This window comes from Nicotiana tomentosiformis, chromosome 9, assembly GCF_000390325.3.
Source record: "Nicotiana tomentosiformis chromosome 9, ASM39032v3, whole genome shotgun sequence".
Taxonomy (NCBI): Eukaryota; Viridiplantae; Streptophyta; class Magnoliopsida; order Solanales; family Solanaceae; genus Nicotiana; species Nicotiana tomentosiformis.
In genome coordinates this window covers 35,027,786-35,048,894 of record NC_090820.1, presented here as the reverse complement: position 1 = coordinate 35,048,894, position 21,109 = coordinate 35,027,786, and the positions used below count along the sequence as shown (strand labels likewise).

The 21,109-nt window shown below is 39.7% G+C and overlaps 1 pseudogene; it reads right to left on the bottom strand.

The window, feature by feature from the left end:
* Nucleotides 1–1,050: 1,050 nt before the first annotated feature.
* LOC138899475 (zeatin O-xylosyltransferase-like) lies at nucleotides 1,051–2,938 on the bottom strand (annotated as a pseudogene).
* Between the last annotated feature and the right edge of the window lie 18,171 nt (nucleotides 2,939–21,109).

The following is a 21,109-nucleotide window of genomic DNA, read 5'->3' as shown; positions in this document are numbered from 1 at the left end:
TTTTCGATGGGCCTTGAAATGGTTAGCCCAACCCTACGTGGGTGAAGGGCCCTGCGAGTCAGCCCACTATTTTTAAAAAATATATATATATATATATATATATATATATATGTGTGTGTGTGTGTGTGTGTGTGTGTGTGTGTGTTGTGTGCATGTATATAGAAGTCCAAAAACATACTTGTTGGCTAGAAAGTTTCTACAAAATTTAATAACGTTTGGCATTATTTTAATAAATTACTATAAAATACAAAAAAGTAGGACATTATTTCATTAATTAAAAATCAATACTCAAAACAAACTATTCAAAAATACTTTCAAGGTGCTCATGGTATATCCAACAAATCATTTTCATCAAGCACAATTGAATCCTCTTGTGAAACATCTTCCATTTCATCTAAATCTATAATTATATGCAATGTTAATTAGTTAAACATTAAGAATAACTAAAATCTTAAAGAACAAAGAAATATTTAAACTCACTTAAAAATATTACCATTTTGAGATTGGACTACTCTTCTTGTTATTTTAGTCTCATATATATTAATATTTTTAATTAAATACATTTATTAAGCCCACGGGCTAAGCTAGCCCAACCTCATGAATTACGAGCTTACTTCGGCTGGGCTTAAAAGCCTCATTTTTAAATGGGCTTCAAAATTACTGAGTTGGGTTGTGCCGGCCTGACTCTAGTAAATTAATGTCAATATTTTTCAGGTCCATAAATTCCCCGAGATGTTCCTTAACTATGTACCTTTTCTCATTTTGAGATTTTACAACCTTTTCTCTATCAGGAAAAAATAATTTTTTTCCCACAAATATCGTATCTACAGCTACCGTCACCATATATTAAGATTTAATAAAAGATATTCCAATAAAATCTGTAAGGCAAGTTAACTAACATTGATCATCCACAGAAGAGAATAAATGAGAATATGTTTTCATTGTCATGGCATTCCCTACCTATAGTGTATTCATATGTTTTCTTACATTATACCTCTTGTGCTAACTAGACTGTGGATGCATTACACTACATTTCCAATGAAGAAAAACTCAACGATTAATGTGGGCGATGAAAGAATCCATCTCAGCACGGTTTACGCCCCCATCTGTTACTGATATTTTGATAGCTTTACTCAAATCTGCTGCTCTTTTCCTCATCTCAAAGTTTTCACAGCATTTTCAACCATTTTTTATCTCGACGCGTCCATGGCTTAACAGTTAGTCCAATTTTCAGATACTTTGATACAAGTTGAGAATTCCTTGGCTGATCTGAATGCATTGGCCATGCTGCTATAGGAACTCCCATTGACATACTTTCCATACACGAATTCCATCCATAATGACTCATAAAACCGCCATTTGAATTATGTGCTAATTAATATCTCCAACTGGGGTGTCCAATCTCTTACTATAATCCCTCTTCCTTTTATTCTTTCTTCATATCCTTCAGGCAATAGGACTTTTCTAACTTCACTTGTGAAAACATTTCCTTTGTCAGCATCCCTGAGTACCCAAATGAACTTTTGCTGGCTTTTCTCTAGACCAATTGCGAGCTCTTTGACTTCTTCGTTAGACAACGAAATAGTCGTTCCAAATGACACAAAAATAACTGAGTTAGGTTCTTGTTTGTCAAGCCAATCGAGGGACTCGTGGTGTTTGTTTGAGTCTTTGCTCTTCTCTTTTGGCTCTAAAGGATTGAATGGACCTATAGCCCATTGCATCAATCCATCATATTCTTTGGTAAAAATAGCACGGGTTACCCAGTTTTCGGACTGGTAATTGAAAAATAGCCAACGCTTGCAAAGTCATTGAAAAATAGCCATTATTTTACTGTAACACGGACCGGTCCAACATGATATACTGGAGATTGGTGCACCTGTGTGTAAACTTCCAGCATATTATGTTGGAACTCCAATACGCGGAAAGTTCCAGCATAATATACTGGAGATTGAAGCACTTATGTATGAACTTCCAGCATATTATGCTGAACCGGTATATTATACCGGAACTCCAGTATATTATGCTCGAATATTTTTCGAATTTTGAACAGTCTATACATGAAAATTGACTAAATTTCGATTACTTTTGAAACTGTTGCTATTTTTCAATTAACACTTGTAAATCGACTATTTTTGTATTTCTCCCTATTCTTTGGCCATTAAATCAAGGTTTAAACTTTCTATTATTCTCGACGAATTGTAAAGTTCACCGCAACTGATCTTCCCATTAAATTGTTCTTAAATGTTCAGAAATTCCCAAAACTCTGTGGTAAACAGTCTCCAATTGATGGAATATCATCATAATATTCAGTTCCAGGTAGAACAGGTTTTCCTTTGAGTTCCCATAAAAATGAATATGTCATGAAAGCTGAGGTACTATTGAAAGAGTAGCACTCTGCAAATCTTGAAACACCCAATTCATCAAATTATCATAAATAGCAACCACTTTTTTAGTATTCGCGCTTAGAAGTTCGCGTACTAGAAAGCAAACAAGGTGCGGAGATGGAACGTCGCGTAGAAAGAAGGCATTAGCTGGTTTGGGAATTTGTTAGAAGCATTAGGATTTGGAAGGGGAGTTTCAAAAGGTGTTTTAAATTCATGGAAATAAATGTTTGTAATGGTGAGAGGATCAAGACCATGAGCCCGAATTTTCGCCTGTTAAATGTGAGCAACGGTTCCAATATAATGGACAGGGATATTGTACGAGGAAACGAGTCGAGAGAGATGGAGGAGTTGATTGAGATGGCCTTGGACCGGAAGTGGTACCGTTACCACTGCCACTTAGGCCGTCTCTTGCAGTGACAAAGCCAGGAACTTCAGTTTAATGTCATTTTCCAATAAATGGTATTCTACTGACGACCCTTCGCCTGTTGTAGACCCACCCTTGGCATCTTGTGCACCATTTTGGCCATGGGGTTTTAGGTAAGCTTTTCAGCCATAGGTAAGCTATTAGTTCTCTAGTGATACAGTTTCAGAAATAATATAATGAAGTGTGTTATTGAGGAACAAAAAAGATCATTTTATAAGGAATGTATTGATGACTGCAACAAATATTGGCCAACCATTTGCTAAAAGATTTATCATTGGAACACAAAATGTGTTTGCTACAAGATATATAATTTTTTTTGTTGACATATCTCTGGATTTTGTTCAAGACTACAAATGGAGTAGAAACACCAATTACAAGACATTTGACTGTCATATACATACAACGTGGAGCTAATGGAGCTCCATATATCTTCATCACATAGCATAACGGCAAGAAACCAATATGACTGAATTAAGCTAAACAAATTTTGCATCATGAATGGTTTTCACCTATATATTTAATGAAATGGGTGCAAATGTTTTATACTAGGGTTCAAATTCCACCAAGACAAAAAAGTAATTTCTTTTCTTTATCTAAACCTTGATGAAGAGAGAGTTAGCGGTGCTTGTATTGTTATTAAAAGGTTAAATAATATTATTATTATTATTAATAATAATAATAATAAACTATTATATATATTTTCTTCCAGAAAAACTGACGAAGTTGATACTATACTACAATAGTAGAGTCCAACTCAGTCACACACCTGACTTTGTCACAAGGAAAAGCGTGCAAGTAATAATACCACAAATACGGAAAAGCATGCAAGTGATAATATTACAATTACAACAGACCTAACAATGAGAATTATTGTAGTCAGGGGTGGGAGGGAGTTCATTCGAATCTTTTTGATATATATATTGATTACTTTGCGTATTTAATTTTTTATTTTTTAAATCCTTTTAGAGAAAATTCTGTTTCCGCCACTGATTGTAGTGAGTTGTACATCTCGTTCCTTTCTTTGGAACTTCCGTATTATCAGGTGGTCCCTTTGTTATAATGTCATGATGTAACGACTCGACCGACCGTTTTTAGAGTAATAGCCCCGATCCCTTATTTATTGCCTTCTCTGTATCTTTTTCTACTTATGTGACTTGCCAGGATATTCCGTTTTTGGTTTCGGAGTGTATTGGGACACTTAGTCCCTAAACGGGAGCTTAAACCTTAGAATTTTGACCGTAGTCGGGATTGTGTGAAGACGACTCCGGAATGGAGTTCCGTCGGTTTCGTTAGCTCCGTTGAGTGATTTTGGACTTAGGAGCGTGTCCGGATTGTGTTTTGGAGGTCTGTAGCTAAATTTGACTTAAATGGCGAAAGTTAAAATTTTGGGAATTTTGATCGGTAGTGGACTTTTTAATATCGGAGTCGGATTTTGATTCCGGAAGTTGGAGTAGGTCTGTAATATCGAGTATGACTTGTGTACAAAATTTGAGGTCAATCGGACGTAGTTTGATAAGTTTCGTCATCGGTTGTAAAAATTTAAAGTTTCAAGCTCATTAAGTTTGAATTGGAGAGTGATTCGTATTTTTAGTGTTGTTTGATGTAATTTAAGGGCTCAACTAAGTTCGTATGGTATTTTAGGACTTGTTGGTATGTTTGGTTGAGGTCCCGGGGTCCTTGGGTGTGTTTCAGATGCTTAACGGATTGAATTTGGACTTATGCAAATTGTTGAAGTTTTCTGGTTTCTGGTGTTTCGCACATGCGGTGGGAAGACCGCAGGTGCGGACTTGCACGTGTGGAAGGAGGAGCGCAGATGCGGATTTGGGCAGCCCAGACTGGGTTTGCAGGTGCAGATCTATTTGCGTAGAAGCGGCCTCGCTTCTGCGGTGGGATGGTGTGCAGGAGCGGTGAGGGCCACAGGTGCGGCTCCTTGGTCGCAGGAGCGCATCCGCAAGTGCGGCGCTTCTCTCGCAGATGCGGACCCAGGGGACTTAAGTTAAAAGTTAAATCCGCACCTGCGATGGAATACAGGTGCGGCATCGCAGATGCGATTATAGGCCCGCAGATGCGCAATAGCTAGGAAAAAAAGGCCAAGTTCGAGGGTTTTTATCCCATTTTCAATTTTGAGACTTTGAGAGCTCGGATTTGGGCGATAATTTGGAAAACTTTTAGAGGAAGCTTTTGGGTAATGAATCTTAACCCATTTATGGTTATATTCTACTAATCTATCATTAATTCCATCCTTTAATTTTGGATTTGGGTTGAAAATTTTGGGGAAAATGGGAGAAGTTCTTCAACTAAGTTTTTGAGTTTTGGTTTGGATTTTGATATCGGATTTGGACAATTTTGGTACGAGTGAACTCGTGGTTGATTGGGTGTTCGTATTTTGTAATTTTTACCCGATTCCGAGATGTGGGCCCGGGTCAACCTTTTAGGGCGATTTTCGAATTTCTTGTTAAAATCTTGATTTCATTAATTATAATAGTCTATTATAGTTGTATTTATGGTATGTAATTATTTTTGGCTATATTTGGGCCATTTGGAGTCAGATAATCGAGGAAAAGGCATTCTTACGGATTGATTTGAGCTTGGTTCGAGGTAAATAGCTTGCCTAACCTTGTGTGGGGGATATCCCCTAAGGATTTGGTACTGTTGTGATATGTGAGCGACGTGTACATGAGGGGACGAGTGCGTACATGGGCTATTTGATGTATAACTCTACTTTTACTGAGTAGTAACCTGTTTCCATCTTAATTAAGTTATACCAGCATGTGTAGTTATCCTGTGTAGTCTAATATCGTATGTCTACGTGCTTTAACTGCTTATTTGAACTATGTGCAGCATGCCTAGTTGTTTTCTTGTTCTTCCTTGATCTTTATCAGTCTTAACTGTAGAATTCTTGTTGTTAAGTGTTGTATTTATCGGTTGAGCTGTGTGTTTACTTTTGGGACTACGAGGCGGTACCTCGGGAGATCCCCCTGCACATTTACTTTTGAGACTACGAGGCGGTACCTCAGGAGATCTCCTCGCATATTTACTTTTGAGACTACGAGGCGGTACCTCGGGAGATCTCCTCGCATATTTACTTTTGAGACTACGAGGCGATACCTCGGGAGATATCCTCACATATTTACTTTTGGGACTACGAGACGGTATCTCGAGAGATCCCCTGTTGAGTATTTACTTTTGGGACTACGAGACGATATCTCGGGAGCGACCCTGTTGTTATCTGATTGTGATGTGTTGTTATTTCTCTGTGAATTCTTTTTATTAAATTCTCCATTTTACTTCATTTTTTATTATATCATCTATCTTATTATTATATCCTAATAGGGCCCAGACCTGACCTCGTCACTACTATACCAAGGTTAGGCTTGGCACTTACTGGGTACCATTGTGGTGTACTCATGCTACTCTTCTGCACATGTTTTGTGTGCAGATCCTGATGCTTCTTATCAGCCCCGCTACTAGCTGAGAGTGCTTGTTGTTGTACGGAGACTTCAAGGTATATACGCTGCGTCCGCAGACCTCGGAGTCCCCCTCTATTCTCTCTTATATCATTTACCTTCCGTACTATTTTTTTTAGACTCTGGTGTATAGAGATACTAGTTTCCTTCTGTAACTTGTGACTTATGATGTTTCGGGTTTTGGGAATACTGTGTATTACTAGAGTGTTGGTTATTGTAAATGTCGAGCGACATTGTTACTAGTTATTTAGTTGTGTGTTGCAGTTAGTTGTTAAGTTTTGCTTCTATTTTTGTTATTTTTGCTTTTTGTTAGGCTTACCTTGTCGTAGAGACTAGGTGCCGTCACGACGTCTTACAGAGGGAGAATTGGGTCGTGACAAGTTGGTATTAGAGCTCTAGGTTCATAGGTGTTGTGAGTCAGAAGCCGATATAATAGAGTCTCACATATCGGTACGGAGACATCTGTACTTATCTTCGGGAGGCTATGGAACTATTAGGAAACATTTCACCTCTTTGATTCCTTATCGTGCGAAAACTGTTGACTTAAAAAAAATCTAAATTTCTGTATTCTATTCTCTCACAGATGGTGAGGACACGTACAGGCAGATCTGATGACCAGGCACCTGCTCCCCCTACTAAAGCCGCGAGAGGCCAGGGCCGGGGTAGAGGCCGAGGACGTCCATGTGGTGCAGCCAGAGCACTCGCACGAGCTGCTACATAGGATCCCCCAGTAGCTCCAGCTGGAGGGCAGACACCTGAGGTACTTGTTGCTGCACCAACCATCCAGGAGACTCTAGCCTAGTTTTTGAGCATGTCCAGCACCTTGGCTAAGACTGGATTGATTCCACTTGCTCCTGCCACATCTCAGGCCTGGGGAGGAGCACAGACTCCCGTCGCCGGTACTCTAGAGCAGCGGGCTCAGGTCAACCAGGTTCCAGAGATTATACCGATGCAGCCGGTAGCTCCAGCTCAGCCCGAGGTTAGGGCAGTAGTTTCTGAGGCGGAGTAGCTAAGACTTGAGAGGTACAAGAAGTACCACCCTCCTACCTTCAGTGGATTGGAATCAGAAGATGCATAGAGTTTTCTGGAAGAGTGTCACTGTATTCTCCATACTATGGGCGTAGCGGAATCGAGTGGGCTTTCTTTTACTACATTCCAGCTTAGAGGAGCAGCCTATCAGTGGTGGCGTGCTTATGAGTTGGGTAGTACGGTTGTGGCACCTTCACTTACATGGACTCAGTTCTCGGACATGTTCTTAAGGGAGTACGTTCCCTAGAGTCTTAGAGACGCATGGCGCACGGAGTTTGAGCAGTTGCACCAGGGTGCTATGACTGTGTCAGAGTATGTATTTTGCTTCAATGATTTGGCCCGACATGCACCAGACTTGGTTGCCATAGTTCGAGAGAGGGTTCGTCGGTTTATTTAGGGACTCCACCCTAGTATCAGGCTTAGCATAGCCCGAGAGTTGGAGATGGATATTTCTTACCAGCAGGTTGTGAGTATTGCTATGAGATTGGAGGGTATGCTTGCTCGGGAGAGAGAGGAGAGGGAGGCCAAGAGGTCTCGAGAGTCTAGCACTTATGGTGGTACTCATGCCCCAGCTGCATTCGTCATGGTAGGGGTTATGCGAGTCGCCCCGTCCACTCAACACTTCTAACCGCCAGTGGTATTAAGGCCCCTTCTAGACCCCCAAGAGCCTTATTATGCACCGCCAGTATCTAGTGCGCCTCCTGCATAGAATGCTTTTAGCGGTCAGTTCAGCAGATCTGGCCCGAGCTAGTCACAACAGCCATTCCCTCCGAGGCTTGTTTTGAGTGTGGCGACACTCGTCATATGGTGAGGGATCGCCCCAGACTTAGGAGGGGTGCACTTCCACAGACTTCTTAGTCAACGTGTGCTCCACCGGGTCCTCAGGCTATGATTACAGCACCAACTACCTCCTCACCTGCTCTGCCAGCTCGACGTGGAGTTCGGGGAGGTCGAGGTCACCCTAGAGGGGGAGGCCAGGCCAAATATTATGCTCTTCCTGCTCGTACAAAGGCAGTTGATTCCGACTCTATCATTACAGGTATTATTCCGATTTGTCATAGAGCTGCATCGGTTTTATTTGATACATGCTCCACTTATTCCTATGTGTCATGTTATTTTACCTCGTATTTGGGCATATCTTGTGATTCCTAGAGTTCCCATATTTATTTGTCTACTCCTGTGGGAGATTCTCTTGTTGTGGACCGCGTGTATCAGTCGTGTTTGATTGCTCTTAGTGGTTTTAAGACCAGAGCCGATTTTATTATTTCTCTGTATGGTAGACTTTGATGTTATCTTGGTTATGGACTGGTTGTCGCCCCATTATGCTATTCTTGATTATCACATTAAGATCTTGACGTTGGCTATGCCAGGATTACCGTGATTAGAGTGGAGAGGTACTTAAAGTATACTCCCAACAGAGTTATTTTATTTCTTAAAGCTCAACGAATGGTTGAGAAGGGGTGTGACGCATATCTAGCTTATGTGAGAAATGTCAGTATTGATACCCCTACAGTTGAGTCAGTTCCAATAGTGAGGGATTTTCCATATGTGTTTCCATCTGATCTTTCGGGCATGCCGCCCGACAGAGATATTGATTTTGGCATTGATTTGTTGTCGGGCTCTTAGCTCATCTCTATTCCTCCATATCGTATGGCTCTTCCTGAGTTGAAGGAGTTGAAGGAGCAGCTACAAGAGTTGCTTGATTAGGTCTTCATTCGGCTAAGTGTGTCACCTTGGGGTGCTCCGGTCTTGTTTGTGAAGAAGAAGGATTGTTCTATGCGTATGTGCATTGATTATCGCCAGCTGAACAAAGTTACAGTGAAGAACAGGTATCCATTGCCTCGTATTGATGATTTATTTGACCAGTTACAGGGTGCCAAAGTATTTTCCAAGATTGACTTACGGTCATGCTATCATCAGTTGAAGATTCAGGAACTAGATATCCCGAAGACTGCTTTCAGGACTCGGTATGGTCACTACGAGTTCCTTGTGATGTCCTTTGGGTTGACCAATCCCCCAACAGCTTTTATGCACATGATGCACAGTGTGTTACGGCCCAATCTTGACTCATTCGTCATTGTGTTTATTGGCGACATTCTGGTGTACTCCTGGACTCGGGATGATCATGAGCAGCACTTGAGGACTGCGCTTCAAACCTTGAGAGAAAAGAAGTTATACATAAAATTTTCAAAGTGTGAGTTTTGGCTAGACTCAGTGGCATTTTGGGTCATGTATTATCGAGTTATGGGATCTAGGTGGATCCGAAGAAGGTTGATGTAATGACCCAACCGGTTATTTCGACTTTTAGAACCCCGTTCCCCTAAATAAAACTCCTTGTATGTGCTTTTATTAATTTATGACTTGCGGGGATGGTTGGTTCAGAATTTGAAAGTTATCGGGTTGAAATCGGAACAATTGGTTTCTTAGTTTGGCTTTAAAAGGCTAAGTTTGACTTTGGTCAATATTTTGATAAAACAACCCCCGGAATCGGGATTTGACGGTTCCAATAGTTCGTATGATGATTTCGGACATGGGCGTATGTTCGAATCGGGTTTTGGATAATCCGGGAGAGTTTTAGCGCTTAATAGTGAAAATTAACTATTTTAAGGTTTAAAGTTCTTTAATTTTGATTTGGAGTAGGTTTTGGAGTGATCGAGGTCCGTTTGAAATTCCGAATTTGGAAATAGTTCCGTATGGTGATTTAAGACTAGCACACAAAATTTGGTGTCAATCTGAGTAGTATAAGTATGTTTCGGCACGTTCGGAGTAAGTTTGAAGAATTTAAAATTTCTAAGTTGAATCAATTTGGTTTTAGGTATCATTCTTAGTTTTGATATTGTTTTACGAGTTTCGAGAGTTAGAGCGAGCCCGTTTTATGATTTCAAACTTGTTGGTATATTCGGGCAGGACCCCGAGCGTTAATCGTACGAGGCTCGGACTAAGTTGGAAATTGAGAGCCAAAGCTGAAGCTCCCCAGTTCTGTCATAACCGCAGACGCGGAAAAAGGGCCGCACCTGCGAAGGCGCAGGTGCAAAGGAGAGAAGAGCAGGTGCGGAGAAAGCGCAAGTGCGACGTAGAAGTCGTAGAAGCGAACTCACAGATGCGAGCCGCGATACCTTTTCTGCAGATGCAGAGCCGTAGATGTGGAGCCGCAGAAGCAGCTAGCTAGCCACATATGCGAAAAACCTGCTTGGGCAGAACCTTAAAAACGGACGAGGCTCAGTTCATTTTAGTCCGTTTTTCTTCCATGTTTGGGCGATTTCTAAGCTTTTTGAGAGGGGATTTCAACTAGCAATTGGAAGGTAAGTTAATTCTATACACCTTGAGTTAAATACATAAATTATAGGTAGATTATAACCGGTAAATCTTAGAAATCAAGAGTTTAGATGAAAACCCTAGATTTGTATAAAAATGAGATTTTAACCACAAAAATAGTTATGGAATTGGATAGAAATTATATATTTGAGTTCTTGAGATTATGGGTAATTTCTTCCTTCGAAAATTTCTGAAATCCGGGCACGTGGGCCCAAGGTAAATTTTAGGTATTTTACCATTTTGTATAGGATAATTTATTTAATAGATGTATTTTGAATTATTTAACATGCATTAATTATTTTATATAACTTTTGAATAGTTTCAGATTTTCCGGCATCGAATTGATGTTTTACGCGACATTTGATCGGAAAAGTGGACTTTGAGACAAGGTAAGTCTCTTGTCTAATCTTCTGAGGGGGAATTTACCTCATAGGTGATTTAAATTAATAATTGTTGCTAAATGTGGGGCTACGTATGCACGAGGTGACGAGAGTCCGTGTGTAGCTACTATTTATGCTAAAGTCGGGGTAGTTTAGGACTCAGAAATCATGAATTACGTGTGTAAATTTTATTCTTCATTTAATTAAATTATTTGTAATACATTGTTAATTTTTAGGGAAAGATAGCAAAAGATGAAAACCTCATACACTTAATTTTCTATTTAAATTAATTAATTGTTAAAAGAAATGGTGCTTCGTCTCGTATTAATCTTATAATAAATACACTCTCATTCCGGAGGTACATAAGAAAATGTCCTCCTTTCTTGTGGAGCGGGCCGAATGCCTCGGCAGTATAGATGCATATATGGATCACGTCGCACATCCCTCAGCAATGTACACGATACTCTGGATCGGGTCGTACGACCTCGTCAGAAATCATGCATAATAATAATAATAATTATACGATACCTTGATATTTTAATTGCAGCTTGTGAATTTAATTAATAGATTGGGAATTGTTGTATTTGAAGGAATTTAATTATTTCTGTTGGTTAAATAAAATTATTATTAATTCTATGAATCACGTTGATTTAAATATTCTTTTTTTTTTTACTATTGACCCTTAGTGAGTGTTAAAGTCGACCATCTCGTCTCTACCTCTTCGATATTAGGCTTGATACTTACTGGGTACACGTTGTTTACGTACTCATACTACACTTGCTGTACTTTTTGTGCAGGACCTGATACAGGTGCCATAGTTGGACCTATCGGCACGCACCCACGATATCCAGAGGCTTAGTGGGTAGCTGCCCTTCTGAGCCATTCTGTAGCAGCCAGTGCCTCTTCCTGAATATTTATTCTGTCTATTTTATTTCAAACAGTATTTGAAATTTTCGTATAATCTACTAGATGCTTATACACTTGTGACACCAAGTCTTGGCACACACACTAGTAGAATTTTTGGATTTAATTACTTTCTTGGTTATTTTAAGTTTACCAGATCTTTTCACATTGTCTTGATTATTGCAAGTAAGAAGAGTTTAATTATTTGGTTAATTTTTTAAAGGATTGAATACGTGTTTAAATTACTAGTTGTCTTGCCTAACTATAGTGTTGGGCACCATCACGACCTATAGGTGAATTTGGGTCGTGAGAGTTGAAGCAGTGCAGAGTTGGCCCAGACCGTCCTCAGCTACGGAGATCCGAAGTTTTCTTGGTTTGGCGGGGTATTACCGTCGATTTATAGAGAGTTTCTCATCTATTGCAATACTTATCACCAGGCTGACCCATAAGGGTGCTCCGTTCAGGTGGGCAAAGGAGTGTGAGGAGAGATTTCAGAAGCTCACGACAACTTTGACTACAGCCCAGTATTGGTATTGCCTACAGGTTCGGGGTCTTATATTGTATATTGTGATGCGTCACGGATTGGTTTCGGCGCGGTGTTGATGTAGGATGATAAGGTTCTTGCCTACGCGTCCAGACAACTGAAGGTGCATGAAAAGAATTATCATGTCCACGACCTTAAGTTAGCAGTTATTGTTCATGCCTTGAAGATTTGGCGACACTATTTGTATGATGTCCCTTGTGAGATCTACGCCGATCACCGGAGTTTGCAGCATCTGTTTAAACAGAAGGATCTTAACTTGGGTCAGCGAAGGTGGTTGGAGCTATTTAAGGATTCTGATATCGTCATTTTGTACCATCCCGGGAAGGCCAATGTGGTGGCCGATGCTTTAAATTGCCGGGCGGAGAGTTTGGGGAGCTTAGCATATCTACCAGCAGTAAAGAGGCCATTGGCATTGCATGTTCAGGCCTTAGCCAACCAGTTTGTTAGATTGGATATTTCCGAGCCGAGTTGAGTGTTAGCTTGTGTAGTCTCTCGGTCTTCTCTTTATGATCGTATCAGGGAACGTCAGTATGATGACCCTCATCTGTTTGTCCTTAAGGGCACGGTTCAGCACGGTAATGCTAAGAAGGTCAGTATTGGAGATGATGGTGCACTGAGGATGCAGGGCAGGCTATGTGTGCCCAATGTAGATCGCCTGCGTGAGTTGATTCTCTAGGAGGCTCACAGTTCGCGGTACTCCATTCACCTGGGTGCCGCGAAAATGTATCAGGATTTGAGGAAACATTACTAGTGGAGGAGAATGAAGAAGGACATAGTGGAATATATAGCCCGGTGTCTGAATTGCCAGCAGGTAAAGTATGAGCATCAGCGGTTAGGTGGATTGCTTCAGAAGTTAGAGATTCCAGAGTGGAAATGGGAGGGATCACTATAGATTTCTTTGTTGGGCTTCCACGGACTCAGCATAAGTTTGACGCAGTTTGGGTGATTGTGGATAGGCTGACCAAGTCAGCTCATTTCATTCCTGTGATGACTACTTACTCTTCCGAGCAGCTGGCTCGAGTTTATATCTGCGAGACTATCAGGCTTCATGGTGTGCCAGTATCTATTATCTCTGACCGGGGTACGCAGTTTACATCACGGTTATAGAGGATCGTACAACATGAGTTGGGTACTCGAGTAGAGTTGAGCATAACATTTCACCCTCAGACGGACGGACAGTCCGAGCACACTATTCAGATATTAGAGGATATGCTCTGTGCATGTGTGATGGAGTTTGGAGGTTTGTGAGATCAATTTTTGCCACTTGCGGAGTTTGCCTACAACAACAGTTATCAGTCGAGCATCCAGATGGCACTGTATGAGGCTCTGTATGGTAGGCGGTGTCGGTCTCCAGTGGGTTGGTTCGAGCCGGACGAGGCTAGGCTATTGGGCACAAACTTGGTTAAGGATGCTTTGGAAAAGGTTAAGGTGATTCAGGATCGACTTCGCACATCCCAGTCCAAACAAAAGAGTTATGCGGATCGGAAGGTTCGTGATGTTGCATTCATGGATGATTGGGGAGCGGGTCTTGCTCTGGGTTTCGCCCATGAAGAGTGTTATGAGGTTTTGAAAGAAGGGCATGCTGAGACCAAGGTTTATCAACCCATTCTAGGTGTTGCGGCATGTTGGGAGGTCGCTTATGAGCTTTCATTGCCTCCCAGTCTAGCAGGGGTTCACCTAGTATTCCACGTTTCTATGATCCGGAAGTATCACGGTGATCAGTCCCATGTGCTGAATTTTAGCTCAGTCCAGTTGGACAAGGATTTATCTTATGTTGAGGAGCCGGTGGCTATTTTAGACAGGCAGGTTCGAAAGCTGAAGTCGAAGAACATTGCTTCCGTGAAGGTTCAGTAGAGGGGTCAGTCGGTCGAGGAGGCGACTTGGGAGATCGAGCATGATATGCACAGCCCCTATCCTCATCTTTTCACCACTTCAGGTATGTCTTTATGCTCATTCGAGGATGAACGATTGTTTTAAGAGGGGGAGGATGTAACGATCCGGCCGGTCGTTTTGAGAGTAATAGCCCCGATCCCCTATTTACTGCCTTCCCCGTATCTTTTTCTGCTTATGTGACTTGCTGGGAGGTTCCGTTTTTTGTTTCGGAGTGTATTGGGACACATAGTCCCTAAACAGAAGATTAAGTCTAAGGATTTTGACCGTAATCGGCACTGTGTGAAGACGACTCCGGAATAGAGTTTCGTCAATTTCGATAGCTCCGTTGAGGGATTTTGGATTTAGGAGCGTGTTTGGATTGTGTTTTGAAGGTTTGTAGCTAAATTTGGCTTGAAATGGTGAAAGTTGAAATTTTGGAAAGTTTGATCAGTAGTAGTTTTCTGATATCGGGGTAGGATTCCAATTCCGGAAGTTGGAGTAGGTCTGTAATGTCGAGTATGACTTGTGTGCAAACTTTTAGGTCAATCGGACATGGTTTGATAGGTTCTGGCATCGGTTGTAGAAATTTAAAGTTTCAACTTCACTAAGTTTAAATTGGAGGGTTATTCATGTTTTTAGTATTTTTTTGATGTGATTTGAGGACTCGACTAAGTTCGTATGGTATTTTAGGACTTGTTGGTATGTTTGGTTGAGGTCTCGGGGGCCTCGGGTGTGTTTCGGATGCTTAACGGATTGAATTTGGACTTATGAAAATTGCTAAAATTTTCTGGTTTCTGGTGTTTCGCACCTGCGGTGGGAAAACCGCAGGTGCAGACTCGCACTTGCGGAAGGAGGAGATCAGATGCGGATTTGGGCAGGCCATGCTGGGTTCGCATGTTCGGATTTATTTGCGCAGATTCGGCCTCGCTTCTGCGGTGGGATGGTGCGCAGGAGCGGTGAGGACCGCAGGTGCGGCTCCTTGGTCGCAGGAGTGCATTTGCAGGTGCAGAACTTCTCTCGCAAATGCGGACCCAGGGGACTTAAGTTAAGTCTGCACCTGTTATGGAATTTCCGCAGGTGCGGCATCGCAGGTGCGATTATAGGCCCGCAAATGCGAAATTGCTCGGCAGAAAAGGCCAAGTTCGCAGGTTTTTATCCCATTTTCAATTTTGGGACTTTGAGAGCTCGGATTTGGGCGATAATTTGGGAGATTTTCAGAGGAAACTTTTGGGCAACGAATCTTAATCCATTTATGGTTATATTCCACTAATCTATCATTAATTTCATCATTAATTTCAGATTTGGAGAAAATAGGAGAAGTTCTTCAACTAAGTTTTTGAGTTTTGGTTCGGATTTTGATATCAGATTTGGATAATTTTGGTACGAGTGAACTCATGATTGATTGGATGTTCGTATTTTGTGATTTTTACCCGATTCTGAGACGTGGGCCCGGGTCGACTTTTTAGGGCGATTTTCGAATTTCTTGTTAAAGTCTTGATTTCATTAATTATAATAGTCTATTATAGTTGTATTTATGGTATGTAATTATTTTTGGATAGATTTGGGCCATTCGGAGTCGGATAATCGAGGAAAAGGCATTCTTACGGATTGATTTGAGCTTGGTTCTAGGTAAGTGGCTTGCCTAACCTTGTGTGGGGGAAATCCCCTTACGATTTGATACTGTTGTGATATGTGAGCGACGTGTACGTGAGGTGGCGTGTGCGTACACGGGCTATTTGATGTATAACCCGACTTTTACTGAGTAGCAACCTGTTTCCATCTTAATTGAGTTATACCAGTATGTGTAGTTATCCTGTGTAATCTAATATCGTATGTCTACGTGCTTTAACTGCTTATTTGAACTCTGTGCAGCATGCCTAGTTGATTTCCTGTTCTTACTCGATCTCTATCAGCCTTAACTATAGAATTCTTGTTGTTAACTGTTGTATTTATCGGTTGTTGTGTGTTTACTTTTGGGACTACGAGGCGGTACCTCGGGAGATCTCCCTGCACATTTACTTTTGAGACTACGAGGAGGTACCTCGGGAGATCTCCTCGCATATTTACTTTTGAGACTACGAGGCGGTACCTCGGGAGATCTCCTCGCATATTTACTTTTGAGACTACGAGGCAGTACCTCGGGAGATATCCTCACATATTTACTTTTGGGACTACGAGACGGTATCTCGAGAGCGTCCCTGTTGTTATCTCATTGTGCTGTGTTGTTATTTCTCTGTGAATTCTTTCTGTTAAATTCTCTGTTTTACTTCATTTTTATTATATCATCTGTCTTATTATTATATCTCAGTAGGGCCCGGACCTGAACTCGTCACTACTCTACCGAGGTTAGGCTTGGCACTTATTGGGTACCGTTGTGATGTACTCATGCTACTCTTCTGCACATGTTTTGTGTGCAGATCCAGGTGCTTCTTATCAGCCCCTCTACTAGCTGAGAGTGTTTGCTGTTGTACGGAGACTTCAAGGTACATTTGTCGTGTCCGCAAACTTCGGAGTCCCCCTCGATTCTATCCTATGTCATTTAACCCCCCAACTTTGTTTTAACCCCAAACGTTTTATAATTACATTATTTCCCTATTTTCAACTATAAATACTCCTTCATTCTTTCATTTTTCTTACAAAATTATCAATCTATCGCAATCTCTCTCTCGATATATATATATATATATATATATATATATATATATATATATATATATATATATATATATATATATATATGTATATATATAAGCTATATAAGATGTACATATAGTATAGTATAGTGTACTATAAGGCGATGAGCACTAGTGCTAAAAAATAAATCCAGAGTTTAAATTAAGCTTTAGCATATCGGAAACAAATATGCTTAGTTCTCTTATTTATGTTTCTGGCTGGAAAAATGGTATATATTGCTTATTTTATAGATAGTTTAAATTCTTAATGATTTCTTTTGTAAGTGTTAGATTGTCAATGAAATGCGATTACTCTTTGGATTATCTGTAAGAAAAGCATTCCATTAATCACAAAGCAACAAATAATAGTTATCTAGTGTCAGGAATTTCTTCTTTAAAAGAAAGTTAAGGAAACAAAAGTTCTCTTTTTTATCCCCTTTTAATCTTTGGATTATATAATGATTGATTTTTTTGTCATTTCTGTTTCTGAAATGTGAACAGTGAACTAAAAGAGATTACCGAAATGAAAAAATCTTTCTATATGAGTTTTTATTTTCTTATATGCATCTGACAAATACGAAGAGTGGAAAAATAAAAAGAGAATTTGAACTATAAAATGTTGGAAAGGCGGAGGTAGACAGAACCACATGAATACCAACATCTTGGGATTTACCTCCCATTTCTCTATCCCACGTCAGAAGAGAAAAGAATATGAAGGAAATTTATTTGATCTCTTATTTACGTTTTTTAAACATAATAAGTTTATCAATCATAAATTATTTGGCATTCATATCAAAAATACAAGGTTGAAAACACTGTTGTTTGGTTTGAAGACAAGTTATATTAGGATTAGTTATACTAGGATTGGTTATGCTGTGATTAGTTATTTTGATATTATTTCTTATTGATTGTTTGGTATATTGTATTAATCCTGGGATTGTCGATTTTACTGCTTTATCCTGGAACAACTTATCCTCGGATTACTATTCCATCATCTGGCAGACATAAGTTATTTCGGTACTATTTTTCAATATTGAAATAACTTATCCTAGGATTAGTAAACAAACAAGGGATGAGGCAATACTAATTTTTTATCCCGAGATTTTTTTTTGTTTATCCATCATATGCAACGACCTCTAAAAGTTTTCCCTATTACAATATCCTCCTTTGTCCCATGATATATGGCACTGATCATTTGTTATTCACATAGAGCTTTCTAAATATTTTTAGTTGTCTTAATTATAAGAAATGTGATTTATATAACTTTTATGTACTCTATAATTGTATTTATAATAACAAAAAAAAAATGATTGACTCATCGAATTCAATGCGTGATTTGAATCTCAATGACTAAGGTACGATAAAGCTTGTATTACCTACAACGTTGTCATTTCTGTTTGGCCTTGACTTAATTTGCAAATACTGGAATTGTTTTCTATATATAAGGAAAAATACTGAAATTGTTATTTGCAAGTTATAGTTTGATCATATATTGATGAAATATTGAAAAGATTCTTTGAATAATATTTCAAGAATGGTTTTCATTTACGAAATTACAATCTTTTTCCAAGTAAATTATGTAATTTTAACTTTCAAATACTGTTATTCCATTTCAACTTCAAATACCTTTTTGTCAAATTCAAGCAAATATTGTCTCTTTTTTTTTTTGGTTTAAGGGATAACTATTATATTAAGTTAAGGTGTAGTAGTACATGGAGCATTAAAAAGCGTAGATACTAATCTAAGGGGGCGACCAGTAGTGGGTCGTTACAAAGGGGGATCTAGGGAAATTACTACTACTATTAACATCCATATTTCTGAAATTACAAACAGGTTGGCTAAGAGGAGTTTGTGGACAGGTTGCATGTTGTAGAGCTGATAGTGCAACCCTTCTGACAAAAAGTGTGCCTGAGCGATCTTGCTCCGGAGCTAGTTGTACAAAAGACGGTGGTTGTGAAAAAACAGTGATGCCTGCAGTGTTATCCATATGACAGGCATTCTTCGCTAGTAGATCAACTATTTGGTTTTGCTCCCTGTATGTGTAAAGTATAACAAGATCATCCAGCTGCCCGAGCAAGAACCTACAATCATTTATAAGATTAGTATATAAAGGGTGTGAAGTCTATAATATATTAATTACTGTTTGAGCGTCTAGGTTCATTTTGATAGGTTTGTATCCATGAATATATGCCAATTGCAATCTATGATATAGCGTGCGTCGTTCAGATGCAATACTCCCATGCGAGAAGTGATGTCCTGAAAAGTCGATGAGCCAATTTCCCGAGGAGTCACGTATGACACCGCCTATCCCTCCATGGCTGGTATCTATGCGAGCTGATCCATCGGTGTTTAGTTTGAATGGAGTGTTGCTAGGGGGTGCCATTGAAGTTGTATGGGGATACGGTTATGTGAAGACGGTGGTAAGATAGCAATATGGAAAAATTTGGCCGCCATGTTGAGGATATGAGAGGAAGAAAACGGTTTTGCAGGTGAGCGAAAAACTATAGCATTTCGAGCTAACCAAATATGCCAGAGAGAGAACGGTATTGTCACGACCCAAACCGATGGACTTTGACGAGTGCCCGAGTTCTACCTACCGAACACCCCTAAGCATACGTTTACGATATAAATATGAAATAAGTGTAGGTCATGCATAACATCTGCCCCTAAACTGTTGAATCATGTGAATAATATACGTGAAGAGACATACTCAAAAGAAATATATACATATACATGCAGAATACAAATAGAGTGAGCTAACAAGGCCACATACTATCCAACTATAGATGACTGTCTATAGACCTCTAATAGAGTGTAAACCTGTATAAAGGATGGGACTGGTCCCCGTCATACCCTTATATATATACAAAAGTATCGTACCAAAACCCAATGGCAGCTCCGGATCAAATGGAGCACACCAACTCTCGCTGAGCTAGGATCCTAAGGAGGGGGACTGTCAGCCTATCTACCTGCACCTGCGGGCATGAAACGCAGGCCCCCAAGCAATAAGGGCGTCAGTACAAATAATGTACCGAGTATATAAGGCATAAAAATTAATATATAAAAGGCATGAAAGAAACATGGAGTAAAGAACTCAACCTGTAAGTCTGAATAGCTCTGTGAATCATGAAAATATTTATAATATCACTCGTATGAGTATAAATATCATATCATGCATAGGTATATGCGCACATAACATCATCAAGCCCTTGCGGGCATCCCATCATATCATCTCAGTCTCTGTGGGCAAAATCATAAACGTATACCACCTGATCAGGTGGTGGTGCGTATATAACGTCATACCCTTTCTCCCATACCCCATATACATATACTATACGCGTATATAACTTCATTGGTCATGGGTCAATATACATGTATAAATGAATGCAGTGCATAATGAAATAAGTCAATAAGATCTCTCGGAATATCATGAGACCCATGAATAGACGATATGATAGTAGGATATATGGGGAATCAAGAACATAGGTAACCCTAGTACTTATTGAAATAGAATCATTCGTGAAAGTGGCGTGCTTGCTCATTTCGTTGTATCATATGGATCATGCCAAAGGGAAAGAAGGGATAGCCTTAACATACCTGTATGATTTCTACCTTATTACTCATCCAAGCTCGACACAACTTCTTGTATCTACAACAAGTGAAATGATATTGCCGTTAACATATAATGTCGTACCATCATATTTGGCTAGTCGTATGGCTTAAGAAAAATCATGCTACAACTCCCCTATTTTTAATACATCCCAAATACCGCTAAGGGTCATCAATAGCCCAACAACAAAAACTATATCCAACAATAGCAACAACAATAATATAATCCAATATGAGTTTCTCCGATTATCTTGATAATCATATTAAGCGGCAAGCTCGTTTTTACTCATAACAATATATAAATTGAATCCAACTCTTATTCCATAAATTAGTTTACAACCTTCAAAATATCATACTTATATGTACTATATTATCTCTAGTTCAAAACATCCACAAAATGCCTTCCAAAACAGCCCTATACATCTAGCACCTTAATTTTTATCGTCAATCACTTATTTTTCAACTTTTTTTCTTCAATCAACTTAATTAACACCTATAAAAACTTAACAA